Here is a 21,091-nt window from a genome sequence, read left to right on the forward strand (position 1 = left end):
GTTATTCTCTTTAAGATCTGTTATTTCCAGTTTTAATCAAACGAAATTCAAATGCAACTATTGCTTATTTTGTACACCTGTTTTAGCACTCAACGTAGGACTTTTTAGAGGACAATTTAAAGTCTCTTTATAATCTAATTTTAGTTGTCATCATAGATCCTTTCAATTTACTAAGAAGTGTGCAAAGCTTTAAAACGTAGGACCGTAGAGATCGAAGATCTCTTGCACTGATCGCTCTAATCTATTGAAATCGTTATTCAATTTAAGGTCTACGATTTCCAGTTTTAATCAAACGAAATTCAAAGGCAATTATTGCTCATTTTGTAGACCTGTTTTAGCTCTCAACGAAGGACCCTATAGAGGCCAATTTAAACTCTCTTCATAATCCACTTTTAGTTATAATCAAAGATCTTTTTTGTAGATCAATCTTGTTGCACATTTGTAGTCCTGTTTAAGCTCTCAATGTAGGATCTGTTTAAGCTCTCAACGTAGGACTCTTTAGAGGCCAATTTAAAGTCTCTTCGCAATCTAGTTTAGTTGTAATCATATTTCTTTTAAATTTACCAAAAAGTTGTGCAAAGCTTCCAAACGTAGGACTGTGGAGATCAAAGATCTCTTGCTGCCGCTTAACTTTAAGCACTGATCGCTCTAATCTGTTGAAATTGTTATTCTCTTAAAGGTCTATTATTTTCAATTGTTGCTCATTTTGTACATATGTTTTAGATCTCAACGTGTTTTCAAAGCTTTTAATCATAGGACTCTGGAGATCGAAGATCTCTTTCTGCTGCTTAACTTTAAGCTCTGATCGCTCTAATCTATTGAAATCGTTATTCTCTTTAAGGTCTATGATTTCCAGTTTTAATCAAACGAAATTAAAATGCAATTGTTGCACATTTTGTAGACCTATTTTAGCTCTCAACGTAGGACTCTTTAGAGGCCAATTTAAAGTCTCTTCATAATCTAATTTAGTTGTAATCATAGATCTTTTAAATTTACTAAGAAGTGTACAAAGCTTTAAAACGTAGGACCGTAGAGATCGAAGATCTCTTGTACTGATCGCTCTAATCTATTGAAATCGTTAGTATCTTTAAGGTCTATGATTTCCAGTTTTAATTAAACGAAATTCAAAGGCAATTATTGCTCATTTTGTAGACCTGTTTTATCTCTCAACGAAGGACCCTATAGAGGCCAATTTGAACTCACTTCATAATCCACTTTTAGTTATAATCAAAGATTTTTTGTAGATCCATCTTGTTGCACATTTTGTAGTCCTGTTTTAGCTCTCAACGTGGGACTATTTAGAGGCCAATTTCTCTTCATGTTCCACTTTTAGTTGTAATCATAGATCTTTTTTTGTAAATCAATCTTAGCCTTAATCTTAGATCACTTAATATTCCAACTTTAGCTGTAATTGATGTTTTTCTTATGATCCAATTTTAGCTCTAAACGAGGGACTTTTTATAGACTCATTTTACTCTCTGTATTGATCAATTATTTAACTCTTTCCAATTTAATTTTAGTTATAATTATAGATCATTTGTAAAGCAATCCTAGCCCAAATCATAGATCACTTTACGTTTCAACTTTAGCCGTGATTATTACTCATCTTGTAGATCAATTTTAGCTCTCAACGTACGTCTTTTTATAGACCAATTTTGAATCTAAGCATTGCACCTTTTGTGGATCAATTTTGGATGCCTTTATAATCTAAATTAAGTGTTATCATATCTCCATTTTGTAGATCAATTATAGCTTTTATCGTAGATCAATTTATATTTCAACTTTAGTTGTAATTATAGTTCTTCTTGTGGACAAATTTTAGCTTTAAACGCAGATCATTCTGTAGACCCATATTTACTCAAATTATTGCTCTCTGTATTGGTTGGTCTTTCTGAACTAATGTAAGTTGTTATCATAGATCTTGTTTGTAGATCAATCTTAGCACTAATCGTAGATCACTTTATATTTCAAATTTAGCTGTAATTATAGTTTTTCTACGTTTTAGTTGTAATCATAGATCACTTTATATTTCAACTTTAGCCATGATCTTCTGGTTCTTCTTGTAGACTAGTTTTGGCTCCAAACGTAGATCTCATTATATTCCAAGTTTATCTCCTATCATGACTTTTTTTTTAGCACAATTTTAGGTCGCTTTTTAATGCAATTTTAGTTGTAATCATAGAACTTTTTTTCTAGATCAATCTTAGCTCGAATCGTTAATCTCTTTATAGACCAATTTGAGCTGTAATCATTGTTATTCTTACTGACCAACTGCAATCGTAAACTCTAATCATAGGTCCTTTTTTGTTAAATATTGAGGCTTAACGTTGCTGTTAGATCTAATAGCTGTAGATCTTTGTTCAAACAATTTTGTAGACTTATTTCATCTCTAATTGTATGTCTCTTTATATACCAATTGCAGTTCTAATCTAAGGATTTTTTCAAGTTTAATCTTAGCTCAAATATAGCCTTAGTTAAACCTCAAACTTAGCTTAAAAGATAGTCTCAATTTAGCCCTATGTTTCGCCTTAATCGTTGATCTTAATAAAGTCTAAGTTTAGCTTTAATTGTAGCTCTTAATAAAGTCTCAACTAAGCTTCTATAGAAATTCTAACCAAAGCTCTAAATATAGTCTCTGTTTAACTCTCAATTAGTTTCGGTATAGCTTCAATCGTAGTTCTCATTATGGCCTCATTTCAGCATCAGTTCAAGCTTCAATCGTAGCAATCATTTTAGTCTGAGTTTAGCTTCAGTCCAAGCTCTAACTTTAGCCTTAGTTTAATTTCAATATGGATACATTTTAGCTTCAATCGGAGCTCTAAATGTGGCCAGAGTTTAGCTTTAATCTTAGCTCAATACACAGCATAAGTTTTGCTCTAGTCATAGATTTTAATGTAGTTTCAGTTTAGCTCTAATATAGTCTCACTTTAGCCTTAAATGTTTGTCCAAATATAGTCTCTATTAAGTTTCAATCGTATCTCTAGTTGATGCTCCAGTTTAGCTCCAAAAGAGGTCTTCAATAGTATATATTAATAGTCTCAGTTTAGCTTTAGTCCTAGTTTTAACTTAAGTCTCAGTTTATATTAAATATTGTCATAGTTTATCTTCAATCAGAGCTCTAAATATGGCCTTGAATTTAGCTTTAATCTTAGCTCAATACAAAGTCTCAGTTTTGCTTTAGGCATAGATTTTAATATAGTTTAAGTTCAGATCTTATACAGTCTAACTTTTTTCCTTAATGTATTCACTTTTAAACTTCTATAGTATCTGTAGGTGATCCTCCAGTTTAGCTTCTAAAGAGGTATTTGATAATCTATATAATTAATAGGCAAAGCGATTTTTTGTGACCCCTTTTACTCTTACAGTATACATCCGATTTTGGCCAAACCTATATAATTTTAATGGTTCTTGTTTGTAGATGTGCACAATAGATATATTAGTAAAATCGGTTTAGCATTTTAGGAGATATAAGCATTTAAAGTTGTTACTAATACATAGAAACAAAAGTCTCACGTACGTTGGCTTGAACTAAAACAAACAAAGCAAGAAACAAAACAAAAACGTAAACTACACAGAAATCCAGTGATGCCACATACCTATAATCTTAAAAAATATTAATTTTTATCTGTATACGTATGCATATATATTTTTATAATCTGAATTTTTAATTTAATTTCGATTAGGGAGGCGGAGCTCCCTTTATGTACTCTAGTATCTATTAATAGTCTATGTTTAGCTCGTGGTTCCTTTAGACTTATACAGTCTCACTTTCTCCCTTAATATAGTCTCTTTTAAACTTCTATAGTATCTGTAGGTGATCCTCCAGTTTAGCTTCTAAAGAGGTCTTTGATAGTATCTATTAATAGTCTATGTTTAGCTCGTGGTTCCATTAGTTTCAGTTTACCTTCAATCGTTCCAGTTTAGCTCTCATACAGTCTCACTTTCTCCCTTAATGTAGTCTCTTTTAAACTTCTATAGTATTTGTAGGTGATCCTCCAGTTTAGCTTCAAAAGAGGTCTTCAATATTGTCTACTAATAGTCTATGTTTAGCTCGAAGTTGCATTGGTCTCAGTTAAGCTTTAATTGTGGTCTCAGTTTAGTTTACATATAGTCACAGTTTGGCTTCATCGGAGTTCTAAATATGGCCTGAGTTGAGCTGCAATCCTTGCTAAAGATAGAGTCTTAGCTTTGCTTTAGTCATAGATCTTAATATCGTTTCGGTTTAGCTTTCATATACATAACTTCAATAAAGCTCCGAGTATAGTCTAAATTATGTTTCAATCGTATCTCTAGTTGATGCACCAGTTTAGCTCCAATTGTGGTTCTTATCTTCAGTTGTAAGTAGTCTATGTCTAGCTTGAATCGTAGGTAGCCCCATTACAATCTTAGCTTTGCTTTAGGCATAGATTTTAATATAGTTTAAGTTCAGATCTTATACAGTCTAACTTTTTTCCTTAATGTATTCACTTTTAAACTTCTATAGTATCTGTAGGTGATCCTCCAGTTTAGCTTCTAAAGAGGTATTTGATAATCTATATAATTAATAGGCAAAGCGATTTTTTGTGACCCCTTTTACTCTTACAGTATACATCCGATTTTGGCCAAACCTATATAATTTTAATGGTTCTTGTTTGTAGATGTGCACAATAGATATATTAGTAAAATCGGTTTAGCATTTTAGGAGATATAAGCATTTAAAGTTGTTACTAATACATAGAAACAAAAGTCTCACGTACGTTGGCTTGAACTAAAACAAACAAAGCAAGAAACAAAACAAAAACGTAAACTACACAGAAATCCAGTGATGCCACATACCTATAATCTTAAAAAATATTAATTTTTATCTGTATACGTATGCATATATATTTTTATAATCTGAATTTTTAATTTAATTTCGATTAGGGAGGCGGAGCTCCCTTTATGTACTCTAGTATCTATTAATAGTCTATGTTTAGCTCGTGGTTCCTTTAGACTTATACAGTCTCACTTTCTCCCTTAATATAGTCTCTTTTAAACTTCTATAGTATCTGTAGGTGATCCTCCAGTTTAGCTTCTAAAGAGGTCTTTGATAGTATCTATTAATAGTCTATGTTTAGCTCGTGGTTCCATTAGTTTCAGTTTACCTTCAATCGTTCCAGTTTAGCTCTCATACAGTCTCACTTTCTCCCTTAATGTAGTCTCTTTTAAACTTCTATAGTATTTGTAGGTGATCCTCCAGTTTAGCTTCAAAAGAGGTCTTCAATATTGTCTACTAATAGTCTATGTTTAGCTCGAAGTTGCATTGGTCTCAGTTAAGCTTTAATTGTGGTCTCAGTTTAGTTTACATATAGTCACAGTTTGGCTTCATCGGAGTTCTAAATATGGCCTGAGTTGAGCTGCAATCCTTGCTAAAGATAGAGTCTTAGCTTTGCTTTAGTCATAGATCTTAATATCGTTTCGGTTTAGCTTTCATATACATAACTTCAATAAAGCTCCGAGTATAGTCTAAATTATGTTTCAATCGTATCTCTAGTTGATGCACCAGTTTAGCTCCAATTGTGGTTCTTATCTTCAGTTGTAAGTAGTCTATGTCTAGCTTGAATCGTAGGTAGCCCCATTACAATCTTAGCTTAGTAGCTTCATTCGTAACTCAGAATATAGTTTCTGTTTAACTTTCAATAAGTCTTACTTTAGATTTAATCGTAGCTCTAATTACAATTTCAGTTTAACTTAAATTGTTGATTAAAATATGTTCTGAGTTTAGCTTAAATCGATGTTCTATGTATAGCGTTAGGTTAGCTATAATGTTCTGATATGTTCTGAGTTTAGCTTAAATCAATGCTCTATATATAGCGTTAGATTAGCTCTAATAATAACTCTAAATATAGTCTGAATTTAGCTTAAATGTTATTAAAGTTCAGCTTCAAAACCTTCTCAAATAATAATCTCATTTTAGTTCCATTCACAGTCTCGTATCAGCTTCAATTCTATCTTAAATAATGATCTAATTTTGGTTTTAAAAATGGACTAAGTTCAGCTGATATCTTAGCTGTAAACTAAACCTCAGTTTAGCATATAGTCTAAACTTAGCTTAAATTTTAGCTCCAAGTAAAACTTTAAGTTAAGCATTAATTGAGGGTTTAAACATATTATAACTTCAAACGTAGACCTTTTATTTTCTTCTAGAAAAATGTACAGTTCCTTTTTTGGTTTAAATTTTCAAATTATAACCGATTTTTAACTAGTTATTTCCATCACTTAAACCCTATTTAAACTATAAAAAGAAATTGATTTTAAAACTAAGATATTTGTCCCTTTTGTTTTGTTGTTGTAAAAACAACTATACTTTTAACTTTTATCTCATATTTTCCTTGAAAAATTTATAAAGAGTCAAGTAAAGCAACAACAACAAAACAATCACCCCCTTGTGTTGTATAAAGAATCAGACATAACATGCCATTAAAAAAAAAAACGATTCTGGTTGTTAATTCAACTTTTTGTTCAAACTTTAAACTGCATGCGGCTGCTGCTGTTGTTGTGTCTTGTATAGCCGGTTGCACCAATGTTAAATTGCTTAAAAAACATACATACATACATACATACATACATACATACATACATACAGCAACCAAAAAGCAATAATAACAATATTAAGAAGAAGCATAACAACAAAAACAGTAAAGAAGAATAACGAACAATTCTTTAAACATGTTAACATTTGGTGGTGATCTTAAGTTACCTGTTGCCTTTTTTTCAAAATCACCATCATCATCATCATCATGATTGTCTTCTTATATACCAGCCACCTTAAATACTTTAGTGTAAGACAAACAGACAGACAGACACAACACAAATCTCTGGTATTGTTAAAGGTACAGGTAGGCGTCTTGGCCACATGCCTTTTCCTAAAATATGCTCTTAAGGCATTTTTTTCATTTGCTTTACTTCTACGTTTTCTTGATTGTATTGCATGTCCTTTTATATGTGTTTATGTATGTTGTTGTTTTATTTTCTCTTAAGCCAAGGGTCATTGGAAACGATTAACGACTATTGCCTGTAAAAAAAGGCAACAACAACTTGGACTGGCTACAACAACAACAACAACTGACAAGTAACTATGGTTGCAACAAAACCAACAGCATCATTAAAACATCAGCTATATAAAGTTATATAGAGAGTAGAGGGTTCATTCTTTTACGTATGTATATACAAAACAACAATGAAGCAAGTTTTGGTTATGAGAGAGATTTAAAAGATTTAAATCTTTCAAAATGTAGATGTTGAAATTTGTCTATAAGCTATAGTTTGAAGGAAATCTTAAGATCTATTAAGAACTAAACTAGGACTATATTCAGGTCATATTTAAAACGTAGACGATATTAAAAGCTAGGATTAAAGACACAATTAGACTTTGTTTCGAGATACGATTGAAGCCAAGCTTAAGCGATATTTAGATTTAAGCGAACATTAAACTATCGTTATATTAAATCTACACATAGACTTTAGTTGAAGCTAAACTTAGATTGAATTTAAAGCCACGACTTAGACTATATAAAGAGCAACTTTTAAAGCTGTACTTATACTATATTTATAGTTACAACTTAAGTCAAATTTAAAGCTACGATTACAACAAAACTTAACCAAAATTAGGAGCTAAGTTTAAAAAGATACTAAGTCTGCTACAAATAAAGACAAACTTAGGTTTAATTTAAACCATATATTGAGTTGCGGTTGAGGCTAAATTTGTACTATATTCAGAGCTAAATTTAGACTCAAAGTCGGTTTAAACTTAGGCCTACAATTAAAGCTAAGATTAGACTTTATTTAAAACTATGTTTAAATAGAAACTTATATTACATAAATTTAGGCCTACAATTAAAGCTAAGATTAGACTTTATTTAAAACTATGTTTAAAGAGAAACTTATATTACATCCAGAACTAAGGTTAAAGCCAAACTTAAACTATACTTAGAGCTGCAATTGAAGCTAAACTTATACCACATTCTACGCTACAAAAGCTACGGTTAGAGTCAAACTTAGTTTAAACTCTGACATACAATTAAAGCTAAACTTGGGTATTTAGAGCTACGATTTAAGCTGAACTTTTATTTTATTTATTTTATTTATTTTATTTATTTCGCCAATGAAATTACAATTTCTTACTGGCTAATTACAATTGATTTAAAACATTAAATAAGATAAAGCATAATAATACTAATAATAAAACTAAAATAATAATGTTACTTTAGTAGGGAGGATATTGATTTAAAAAGTTTAGGATGCTTGTTTTGATGACTTTTGGATCGGTTGAAAAGTCGATATGATTGTATAAGTTGTTGACTTGAGCACACATTCTACGCATCGGATCAAAGTTGGCGTAATTTGAACGGAAGTATTGTAGCTTAAGTGGAATATAATTTCTTGTTGGACGAATTGGGACTATTAACTCGATTTTACGTAGTAAGATCTCAGAGTCAATTACTCCATTCATTAGATTACTTATGAATGATATGTTCATACATATTCTCCTACTTTGTAGAGAGGGAAGTTTAATGAGAGCTAAACGGCTTTCATATGATGGAAGATTAATGTTAGGATTCCAAGGAAGTTTTCGAAGACAAAATAAAAGAAATTGCTTTTGTACGGATTCAATTTTCTTAATATGGATTTCATATTGAGGATCCCATACAACTGAAGCATATTCTAAAATAGGTCTTACAAGCGACGTGAATAATTGTTTTGTGACGTAAGGATCATCGAATTCTTTTCCCAGCGTTTGATAAAACCTAATACACCTTTTGCTTTATTAACAGTTTGGGAAATGTGGGAATTGAAACACATTTTGTTATCGAGTAGAACGCCAAGATCAAGGAACACATCAACTTTATCTAGTTGATAGTTATTTATCGAGTAGCTACAGACTACTGGACTTCGTCTGAAGAATGTCATTTGCTTACATTTTTTCAAATTCAAATCCATTAAATTCTCATTACACCATTGGCTAAAATTGTTTAGATCTGCTTGGAGTAAGGAACATTGGTTGGAATGGTTCAAATTAAGGAAAAGTTTGACGTCATCGGCATACATTAATATATTGGAATTCGTGATGCAAGATGGTAAATCATTTATGAATATTAGAAATAATACTGGACCCAAATGACTACCTTGAGGGACCCCGGATATAACTGGGATGGTTTTCGATGTACATCCTCTAAACGATACACATTGATATCTGTTTTTAAGATATGAGGAAATCCAATTGAGGAATATAGGTGTAAGTCCAAGTTTGTCTAATTTGTAAAGCAATAGGTTATGATTCACCTTATCAAATGCTTTACTGAAATCCGTGTAGATAGTATCAGTTTGATAGCCGGCATAAAAAGATTTGATCACGGAAGTTGTAAATTCTAATAAATTAGTGGTGGCTGAACGTCCTTTTTTAAATCCATGCTGGAATGGTGACAGAAATGTTGAAACTTGGTGTGACAGTGTTTCTGTGACTATCTGCTCAAAAAGTTTTGGAATAACACTTAATTTGGCAATACCTCTATAATTGGCAATACCTCTTAATTTTAATGCCAAGTTTTAACTATATTCTGAGCTGAGACTAAGGCTAAGCTTAAAATCTAACATTTGAGTAAAACTTAGTTTAAACTTAGACTTATAATTAAAGCTAAACTTATATGGTATTAAGAGCTACTAGTAAAGCGAAACATAGAATATATTGAGAACTAAGGTTAGAGCTGTGGCAGAAACTACACTAAGACTATATTCAGAGCTAATATATAATACAAACTTGGAAGCCAATCTTAAGACTATTTCTTAAACTAAGCTTAATGTTATGTTGAGTCTAAACATAGTCCTACGTTTACAGCTAAACATGATCTATAGATAGAGAGCTACGATTAAAGCCAAACTTAAAATATATATAGAATTAAAGTTAAATTCATACTTAAACTATATTTACAGCTACGATTAAAGCCTAACTTAGACTATATTAAGAGCTGTAATTAAAGCCAAAATAACACAATATTAAGGTCTGCGATTTTAGTCAAGCTTAGGCTGTATTTTAAACTGCTACAAAAGCCAAACTTTAAGCGTAACTTAGAATATATTAGAAGCTCAGGTCAAATTTAAATTAAGACTATATAAGGGGCTATGATTGGACTGAGACTAAGACAAACTTAGATTGTATTTTCGCCTAAGATTGAAGCCAAACTTAAACCCAGACTCTATTTACAGATAAGGTTAAATCCAACTTAAGACTTTATTGAGAGCTTATCAAGTTAAGATTGTATTTTCAGCTGCGCTTAAAGTATAACTTGGATTATATTAAGAGCTGTGACTAAAGACAAGGGTTGTAGCCAAACTTATTCTTCATTTACAACTAAGATTGAAGCCAAACTTAGACCTACAATTGAAGCCAAACATAGATATTATTTAGAACTAGAATTAAAGCCAAATATAGACTTAACGAAGAGATATGACTAAAGTCAAACTCAGACTGTATTCAAAGCTAATATTGAAACAAAACTTGGACCACATATGCAACTAAGATTAAAGCTTAACTTAGCTTATATCTAAAGTTATAAATGAAACTAATCTTCGACTTAAGTTAGCTGTAGGATTGAAGCCAAACTTGAATGTTTTTGAGAGCTATAAATGAAGCCATACTTCGACTTAATTAAGAACAAGGATTTAGGTTATTTGTAGATGTAGGATTAAAGCCAAACTTAGTCTTCATTTAGAGTTGGGGTTGAAGCTAAACTTAGATTATATTTCTAATTATGATTAAAACCAGTGTAACTTGTCTATGATTGAAGCCAAACATAGACATTATTTAAATCTAGGATTAAAGCCAAATTTAGACAAAACATAGAGAAATGTTTGAAGTCAAACTCAGACTGTTTTCACAGCCTTTGTGTGTACCAATCTTCAACTCTATTTTGATCATAAAGAATACATTCCTTTAATTGCATTTTAGTGAATTTTAAAAATGTATCTCTTTAGCTTGTTGTTTGATGCTACAAAAGAAAAATACCTTTTTGTTTCATAAAATAACAAGAATAAAGTATAGATTTTTCCGAAAAAAACAAAAAAATATATATTTTTTTAAATCTTAAACAACCTATAAAGGTTTTATGTACACAAGTCTTAACAATCTATATATATATATATAAAAGAGTAGCATTACTGACTGACTAATTCATCATCGCACAGCCCAAACGGCTGAACCTAGAATCATGAAATTTTTACAGTAGATGTGTTTTTGGTTATGTAGATCCACTAAGGAGGGATTTTTGGAAATTTGCACCTTTACGGGTAAAAAGGGCGGAAAAACGGGTAAAACAGGTTTTCTTAAATATCTTACATAATATTAGTGATACAAGAAAAATTTTAAATGCACCTGTATCTACTCTTAAAATGAGCAGATGAGTGTCTGGTACTTTTTTGAAATTCGTACTTTTAAGGGGTAAAAATGTGTAACAAAGCTGATTTTGGTACCTTTTTTTTAGACCTTTATAACTTTTAAACTAATTAACATAATCAAATTTTTCTAAATATTTTGGATACATCTCTCAAAATTATGAGACACTTGTTTCGTACTTTCTTTACAATTCAGTCCTTTTTAAGTGTAAAAGGGACAAAACTGTATTTATGGTACTTTTTTCTTTAGCACATTAAGAAAACTTTTTTCGGTTTATTGAATTATTCATATTAAATTACGGACTAACTCTGTAATATTTATTGTAATAAAATTTTTACTATTTCACTGGGTAAAAAAAAGTACCAAAAAGGGGAAAAACGGGAAATTTAATTTTATTCAAACTCATTGAGCCAATTTTTATAAAATTTCAAAAAGTAGTTTATTTACTTACACAAAATAAGCTTTTGGTATATTATTTTGGAATTCGAGTACTAAGGCTTATATAGGACCAAATTCGAGTAAATTGTTTGGTATCTTTTTTAAAGCACAATTTTTGTGGAATAAATGAATGTAGATTTGAATCGTTTGAGTTTTAACTGTGATATATATGTAGATTTAAATATGGAACATTTTGTAAACCTAATTCTCGAAAAAGTATACTTCTAAGCAAAAAGGGGAAAAATTGTACTCTTTTTATTAGTACTTTCCATTTAGGTAAACTTTATTTCACTTTTGGTACTTTTTCTTCCTTCAAATGGTAGTCTATGTATGTTCTTTAATATGAACTGAAAACACTGATTATTAAACATACACGGTCCTCATTGAATAAGATCCTTTAAGAGACAACTTTTTAGTACTTTTTATCTCATAAATTGTAGTTTTTTTTAATTTTCTAAAACATTCAACCTAGGAACATTAATTTTAACATACATGGTCTTGTCTGAATAATATTGTGGAAGTGGGAACTATTTGGTACTTTTCTATTATTCAAATGGATTCTTTATAATATGGTTAACCGGAACACAAGATCCTTATTAAATGATAATTTATTGAAAGAAATCTTTGTACTTTTTCGTTTTTCCGATGGTACTTTTTGATATTTTTACGATACTGAACATAGTTAGGGTAGCGAAGCACCCAGGGTATGCTAGTGCTATATAATTCGATAGTAAATAACTTGCTTTATATACATATATGTACCTAAAAACACTGTACAAATATATTTTATTTATTTAAGCCTACAACACGAGTTATATAGTTTTTTTTATGCATACACACATACAAAACAACTACTACTGCCTTTTAGACAAACATTGATGTACCTAAGTTATATGTTGCATAGTATATGTATACACATACATACTTATGTATATACATGTATGTACCTTTCTACAGCATCTCTTGGTCAATAATGTAATTAAACAAAAATCTTTTATTTTTTCTTAGCCTTTGTGTTGTTGTTGTTATTGTTGAACAAAATTTCATTTAAATGAATAAAATTTTCTTGTAATTTATTACAAAACATTTGAGTTTAATGAAAGAAATCAAGAAGTGTTTTTATACCCTACATCACTATAGTGGGGAGGGTATTATACGTTTGTGCTGATGTTTGTAACATACAAAAATATTGGTCAAATACCCACCTTAAAGTATACCGATCGATTCAGAATCATTTTTTGAGTCGATTAAGACATTTCCGTCCGTTGTTGTTGTTGTTGTAACAGTTCGACTGTGGCCGATAGTTCTTTCCTGGGGAAAAAACATTCGGTTGATACAGCTGTCGCTGGGTTGACAATCTATGACCGAGTATGACTCGGGTCGTTCCGGAGCGAAGATCCAATTGTCAACGGAATGTCCGTCCGTCTGTCCAGCTGGCTGTCCATGTAAACCTTGTGCGCAAGGTACAGGCCCCAATTTTCAATATAATTTGATGAAATTTGGATCAAGCATGTTTTTTTGGCACAGGGACGAAGCCTATTGAAAATGGTTGAAATCGGTCCATTATTTCACTTAGGCCCCATACAACCGTACCTCCCGATTTGAACTTTTTATGCCATAATTAATTATGTCAAATATTTTATTATCTCTCTAAAAATTGGTACAAATCAGTTTTATATAAGTATAAAAGACACTGCAGATTTTCGTAAAGATTGGCCCTTATTTAACCCTAGCCCCCATATAAACCCTCCTTCAAAAAATATCTTAAACGTCAAAAATTTACTTGTAACAATTTGTATCGCAATGAAACTCAACAAAACTAACTGTTATTTAAAAATATATCCTTTTCCCAAATTCACCGAGGATCGGCCCATATTTGACCTATATAAAGCCTCATTTAGAAATTTTGGTTTTTTTATCAATAAATTGCTTAAATATTTTGGAATAATATTTAACATAAAAGTTTCGTTATAAAAAGTAAAAATTTTAAAAATATACTCATGGTGTAGGGTATTATATGGTCGGTGATGCCCGACTATACTTTCCTACTTGTTTTTTTTTCAAAATGTTATTTTAATCAATTTTTTTATATTGTTTTCTTTTTTTTGTTTAACCATTTATAATGGTTACGGTTGAATGTTATGTACATTTGTATGCATGTATGTATGTATGTGTAGTAAGATGAAAACAAAAAAAGGTTTGTTACTTAAATCTTTTGTTATTTTTGGCTTAATGTTGTTTTAGGTTAAACAAAAATAATCATTTAATAGATTATATTTTTTAAGGTTTAAAGAGATTAATTTAAACAAAATTTTTAAAAATTTTAAAATGTAAGTAATCGAAATTTCCGGTCACAAATTAAAGACAAAATTTGCCTTCAATCTTAATTATATATAGATCTATTAGAAGAACTAAATCTAGAATTGAAACCAAACTTAAACCAAACTTAAAGCTGGTGTTAAAACTGAGCCTAAAATATAGTTAAAGCTAAGATTCAAGTCTTACTTAGATTATACAGATCATAGATTAAAGAAGAATTTAAATTTAGAAGCTAGGTTAATCCTGAATGAAACCAAACATAGATTAAAGTAGGATTGAAGCCAGACTTGGATGTTTTTGGGAGCTATAAATGAAGCCACACTTTGAGTTAGTTAAGAAAAAGGTTTGAAGCGAACTTAGACCTATGGTTTCATCCAAACATTTATTTATGTCAATGTAGGATTAAAGTCAAACCTAGTCTTCATTTAGAGTTAGGTTTGAAGCTAAACTTAGATCATATTTACAACTAAGATTTAAGATAAACTTAGACCCACAATTGAAGCCAAACATAGACATTGTTTAGAACTAGAATTAAAGCCAAATTTAGACTAAGCGTGGATATATGATTAAAGTCAAACTCAGCCTATATTCACAGCTAGGGTTGAAATTAAACTTAGATAATATTTGCAACTAAGATTGAAGCTAAACTTAGGTTATAATTATAGCTATGAATGAAACCAAAAATAGACTTAATTTAAAACTAGGATTAAAGCCAAACTGAGACCTACGATAGATATTATTTAGAACTAGGATTAAAGCCAAATTTAGACTAAGCGTAGTGGTTAAAGTCAAACTGAGACTATATTTAAAGCTAGGATTAAAGCTAATCTTAGACTATATTGAATAGTTGGTTTGAAGCCAAAGTTAAACTTTATGTAGATGTGGGATTGAAGCCAAACTTAGACATAATTGAGGCTTATAAACGAAGCCATGCTTAGACTATATTTGGACATTATTTTCTACTAAGTTTTAAGCCAAACTTAGATTTAATCTAGATATAGGATTGAATCCAAACTTAGTCTCTATTGAATTCTAGGCTTAAAGCCAAACTTAGGCTTTATTTAGATGTAGGATTGAAGCCTAACTATGAAGTAATTGAGAAGTATGAATGAAACCAAGCTAAGACTTTATTTGGAGCTATGATTAAAGTTAAACTTAGACTATATTTTCGGCTAATATTAAAGCCAAACTTAGGCTATAATGAGAACTAGGTTTGAAGCGAAACTTAGAATACACATAGAGCTACGAAAGAAGACAAACTTACACTTTATAGAGGCTACAAATGAAGCCAAACCTTAAAAACTATTGAGAGCTATAAATATAGCCAAACTTAGACGTTATTAAGAGTAATAAATGAATCCAAATGAAACCATAATAAGACTTTGCTAAGATTTAGGATTGTAGCCAAGCTTAGACTATATTTACACCTAAGATTGAAACCAAACTTAGAGTTTTGATTGACACCAAACTTAGACGTTATTGAGAACTATGAATGAATCTTAATAAAACCAAATTTAGATCGAGAACTGAAGCCAAGCTTAGACTTTATTTACGGCAAAGATTGAAGCCAAACTTAGATCTAGGATTGAAGCCAAACTCAAACGTTATTGAGAGCTATAAATGAATCCAATTGAAACCAAATTCAGACTTAATTTAGATCTACGATTGATCTGGGATTGAAGCCAAGCTTAGACTATTTACGCCTAAGATTAAGACAAAACATAGACGTTATTGAGGGCTATGAATAAATCTCAATAAAACCAAATTCAGAATTTATTTAGATCAAGAACTGAAGCCAAGCTTAGACTATATTTATGCCTTAGAATGAAGCAAAACTTAGATCTAGGATTGAGACCAAACTTAGACGTTATTAAGAGCTATAAGTGAATCCAAATGAAACCAAACTCAGACTTTATTTAGATCTACGATTAAAGCCAAACTTAGACTATATTTACGCCTAAGATTGAAACCAAACTTAGACGTTATTGAAAGCTATGAATAAATCCAAATAAAACCAAATTTAGATCTAAAACTAAAGCCAAGCTTAGACTATATTTACGCCTAAGATGGAAACCAAACTTAGAGCTTCAATTGAAACCAAACTTGGACTTAATTGAGAGCGATAAATTAATCCAAATAAAACCAATATAAAACTTTATTTACGCATACGATTAAGGCCACACTTAGACTTTATTTAGAGCCACGATTTAAGATTTATTAAAGCCAATCTTAGGCTATATTAAAAGCCAAATCTATATTATATTGAAAGCCCTGAATAAAGCCATGTTTAGACTAAATTTAGAACTAGGATTAAAGCTAAACTTAAATACTAACGGATCTTTTGTTGTTGTTATTATTTTGCGCAACTACAGCTTTCAATGTCTTAAACAAATCTAAATATCCGGCAAAATTAGATTTTATTAAAAAATGTAAATTTATTTTTTAAAATTTTCAAAAGAAAAAAACTTGAGTCATAGAAAATAATAACAATGTAATTGTTATGTATTAAATCATATGTAAATATGTATGTAGATATGTATGTCTATAAGATTAATAATTTATTCAACATTTTATTAAAAAGGCAAGTTAATGATGATTCATAGTTTGAAAAGAGAGAAAAGTAACGGATATTAACGATGGTGAAATAATTTAAATGCAAACTTGTGTTTAAATTTGAAAATTTGTTATGGATTTTTTTGGAATTTATTAAATAAAAATTAGTAAAAATGTAAATTTTTTGTTAAGTTTTTTCTATTTTTGACAAGTTCTTTCAAAAGTGATCAAAACCACACGCTTTTTTGAAAAGTAATAAAATTTTCTTAAAAATCCATTTAACACCTTATATATTTTCGAAAATTTAACTTTAAAAGAAAGTGAGAACTAAATTTAGTTTTTAGCAAAATTCCAAACTAAATTAACGATATTGTAGTTATATTTTTAGCAAAAAAAGAAAAAAAAAACTAAAAAATAATAACAAAAATATAGGACAAGGTCTTAACATTTAAAGTACAAATTAACACTTGCTTTAAAATTAAATCTAAAGCAACTAAACAAAAGCAACAATAAAGCCACATTTTCTAAATAAACAACTCTTAATGTTAAGGTCAAAATGTAAAACAAAACATTAAGAACATAAAAGTTTTTAAAGTACTAACACGTTAAAACAATAAAATTTTCATTTAACTTTAAAAATAATAAGAACAACAAAATCTTTACCTCACCCCCCTTCCCCATCATAAAAAAACATGGATACTTTTTGGAATAAAACTTAAAACTTTTTCAGTTACAACGAAACTGTACCCCTCGTGTTTTCATTTTATAAAAATTTTTACGCAAAAGAGATGCTGGGCCAAGTCACAAAACGTATAAAAATCGAAACACAAGAGTTTATATACAAAAAAAAAAAAAATGAAAAGAAAAGAAAGAAGGAAAGAAAGACCAAAAAAAAAAAATCAACGTATAAAATGTATAAACTCACAAATTGAGCTCAGTTTTTAAATGGGTTGTTTTGTTGCTGGCTGGATTGTGCTGTTGCTGCTGCTGGTACTACACAATGAAAGTCAGGAAAGATGCAGACAGTGAAATGAAAAGACTTTTTTGATAAGTTTTCTATGTAGAGATTGGAGTTGAATACTTCTAGTTCAGTTCTTGTTCAGTTCTAATTCAGTTCTAGTTCAGTTCTAGTTCAGTTCTAGTTCAGTTCTAGTTCAGTTCTAGTTCAGTTCTAGTTCAGTTCTAGTTCAGTTCTAGTTCAGTTCTAGTTCAGTTCTAGTTCAGTTCTAGTTCAGTTCTAGTTCAGTTCTAGTTCAGTTCTAGTTCAGTTCTAGTTCAGTTCTAGTTCTAGTTCAGTTCTAGTTCAGTTCTAGTTCAGTTCTAGTTTAGATCTAGTTCAGTTTTAGTTCAGTTCTAGTTCAGTTCTAGTTCAGTTCTAGTTCAGTTCTAGTTCAGTTCTAGTTCAGTTCTGGTTCAGTTCTAGTTCAGTTCTAGTTCTAATTCAGGTTTAGTTCAGTTTTAGTTCAGTTCTAGTTCAGTTTTAGTTCAGTTCTAGTCAGTTCTAGTTCAGTTTTAGTTCAGTTTTAGATCAGTTCTATTTCAGTTGTATTTAGTTGATGTTCAGTTTTAGTTAAACTCTAGTTTATTTATACTTGTTAATATTAAATCACTGTGCACCATGGGTTTAATGATGTTGCCTGCCGTTCTGTACCATGGCCTGGCACGGCTTGAAGTTTGTCTTAAGATTGCTATTTCGTTTGGTATGTGTGTAGCTTTTTATTTTTTTTTTTTTTTGTTTCTTCTCCAATTTTTGTTAAGTAAAAGCCATATATAGGGGAAACAAAAAGAACAACAACTTTAAGAACAACAGCGGCAGCAGTCAACAAAAGACAAACAGCTTCACCTTTTGCCAATAGCAACAGCAGCAACAAAAATATTACCAACAAACAATAAAAAGACAAAACACGCCAAAAAAAGTTTATCTTATAACTGACGTGGTTGTGTGTATATAAAATCGAAAAAAGAAAAGAAATTATTGCATTCAATAAAAAAAAAGCCAACCAGCCAGCCAGTCACTTTCGGCCTAGCAACGAGTTTTATTTAAACATTTACTAATGCTCCAGCAGAGTGGTTGGTAGTCTTTATACTATTCTAAAAATAAGACCGGCCGGTTTTTATTTTTAGGGAGCTACAAAACATGTTTAAAATATCAACCGAAAAAAGCCAAGCAATATGTATACAATATGCCCAAGAAATAAATAAATTGAAACAATTTTTTAAACTTGCCTTTGTACACTCTTAACTCAACTCAAAAGCGACGGGCGACTACTACTGCAAATTATAAAAAAAAAATCAAACTGAAAAAAATTGGTAGATGCTGCTAAGTTGTTGTACAACAACTGATGCTGTACATACAAACATTCATACATCTTTATGTATATATTTACTTATACTTACATATATACTTAGACTCTTTTTAAACAAAATACTTTTTGCAGTTTCGAACTATAAATTTATAACGACTTTTTGGTCAATTGAGTTTTTTTTCTTTTTTGCTTTTATAGCCAAAAAATAAAACTACCATCAGGATAAAAAAACTGCTTTTATGTTTAAAACCAGTTCTTTGCTGGAAATTTATTTTTTGTCTACAGTTTGCAACATTTTTAAAAAGGGTTTTTTTTAAAAAAGATGAGCCGAAAAAAAACTAAAATATAATATTTACTTTAATCGCACTTCAATCCCAACTTAAAATAATATATGTTTAGCATTAGTTGTAGTTTAAAATAAAACATAAGTTTGGCTTATATAACTACCCAATTTGTCTTAATTCGTTGCCCAAAATATAGTATAAGCTTAGCACAGAAAAGAAATAAAATAGAACTCGAATATGAGATGAACAGATATATACTCTAGTCCATAGTCTAGGCTATAGTCTAGGCTATAATTTAGTCTATAGTCTAGGCTATAATTTAGTCTATAGTCTAGTTGCTAGGCCTAGTCTATAGTCTAGTCTATAGTCTAGTCTAGTCTATAGTTTAGTCTATAGTCTAGTCTATAGTCTAGTCTATAGTCTAGTCTATAGTCTAGTCTATAGTCTAGTCTATAGTCTAGTCTATAGTCTAGTCTATAGTCTAGTCTATAGTCTAGTCTATAGTCTAGTCTATAGTCTAGTCTATAGTCTAGTCTGTAGTCTAGTCTATATAGTCTACGGTCTAGTTTTGTTGAAAAGACTAGAATGTTTTTAACAAGAGACTTAGGAAACGAACTTGTTAACAGGTGTTGTCGAATAAAAGACTTAAGAAACAAACATTGTTTACAAGAACATTTCGGAAAAAAGACTTAAGGAATGAACTTGGTTGACAGAATATTCGATTGTAGAAAGACTTAAGAAAGAAACTTACGAAGGCGAATATAGGTAAAAAGACTTAAGTAACGAACTTTGCATTAATGAAGATTTGGATTAAAAAACTTAAGAAAGGAACATTATTTATGAAATGAAGAAACGAAGTTTGATTTTAAATTGCAATCATTGAAAAAGGATGTCATTTGATTTCTATGATGTCATTTTCTGTAAATTCCCTCTATTAACAGTAACTAAGTAAATCCCTTATAAAATGTTGTAGGGTAAACAAAATATGATTATATCGAAATTTCTTGGAACGTTTTATTTGCTGTTTTTGTATGATGTTTTATTTTATTTTTTGCTTGTTTTCTCTGTAGATGATTCACCCTCTCTCTCTATTTGATTGTAAATATTTATTTATACAAAACAATATAGTTTTTGTTTTTCTTGTTTTTATTGTTATTATATTTTTACACAAATACAATACAATATTTTCTCAATGCTCAGAGTTAAACATCTTTTACTGTGTTTAAGCAGAGAGAATGTATTATTTGAATGTGAATTATTTGTATGTGACACAATTGCTTTTTGTTTAATTCCATACATGTCAGTTACACTGTCGATCTCGTCTGTCCATCCATCCATCCATCCATCCATTCATACGTCTGTCCTTCTGTTTGTCTAACCATGGGTCTGTCTGTCTTGTTAAATGTTTTTTTCATTTCGTTTTTTTCTCACTTATTTTACGTTGTTATGTACAAATATTGTTAATTTGCGTTAATATTGCGTTTGTGTTTCTTACCATAAAAAGCTTTAAGTAAAACATGTTTATAAAAATATCTAGAATACAAAATTTATGCCCGTTAATAAGTAAAAATATGCGCGGGCGGTTTTTTCTTTCTTTTTGAATATATTTTTCCCTGTTAGTGATACAAATGACGTGTACGCAATATTGTTCTTTTTTCTCAAGATTGTTATTTAAAAATTTTGTTATTCTTGTCCATATTCTTAAAAAAAATTGTATATTTATGGTTTATTTTGTTTAACCTCTTTTTTGGCTTTTATTTTTGCCAAAAACTGCATTTGTATAT

The 21,091-nt window shown here is 30.1% G+C and overlaps 1 protein-coding gene across 2 annotated transcripts in view; it reads right to left on the reverse strand.

The window, feature by feature from the left end:
* Positions 1-21,091, reverse strand: part of LOC111685655 (E3 ubiquitin-protein ligase listerin) — a 48,017-nt gene that overhangs the window by 17,744 nt on the left and 9,182 nt on the right. The window lies entirely within an intron of this gene.

The sequence above is a fragment of the Lucilia cuprina genome, chromosome 5, assembly GCF_022045245.1.
Source record: "Lucilia cuprina isolate Lc7/37 chromosome 5, ASM2204524v1, whole genome shotgun sequence".
Classification (NCBI taxonomy): Eukaryota; Metazoa; Arthropoda; class Insecta; order Diptera; family Calliphoridae; genus Lucilia; species Lucilia cuprina.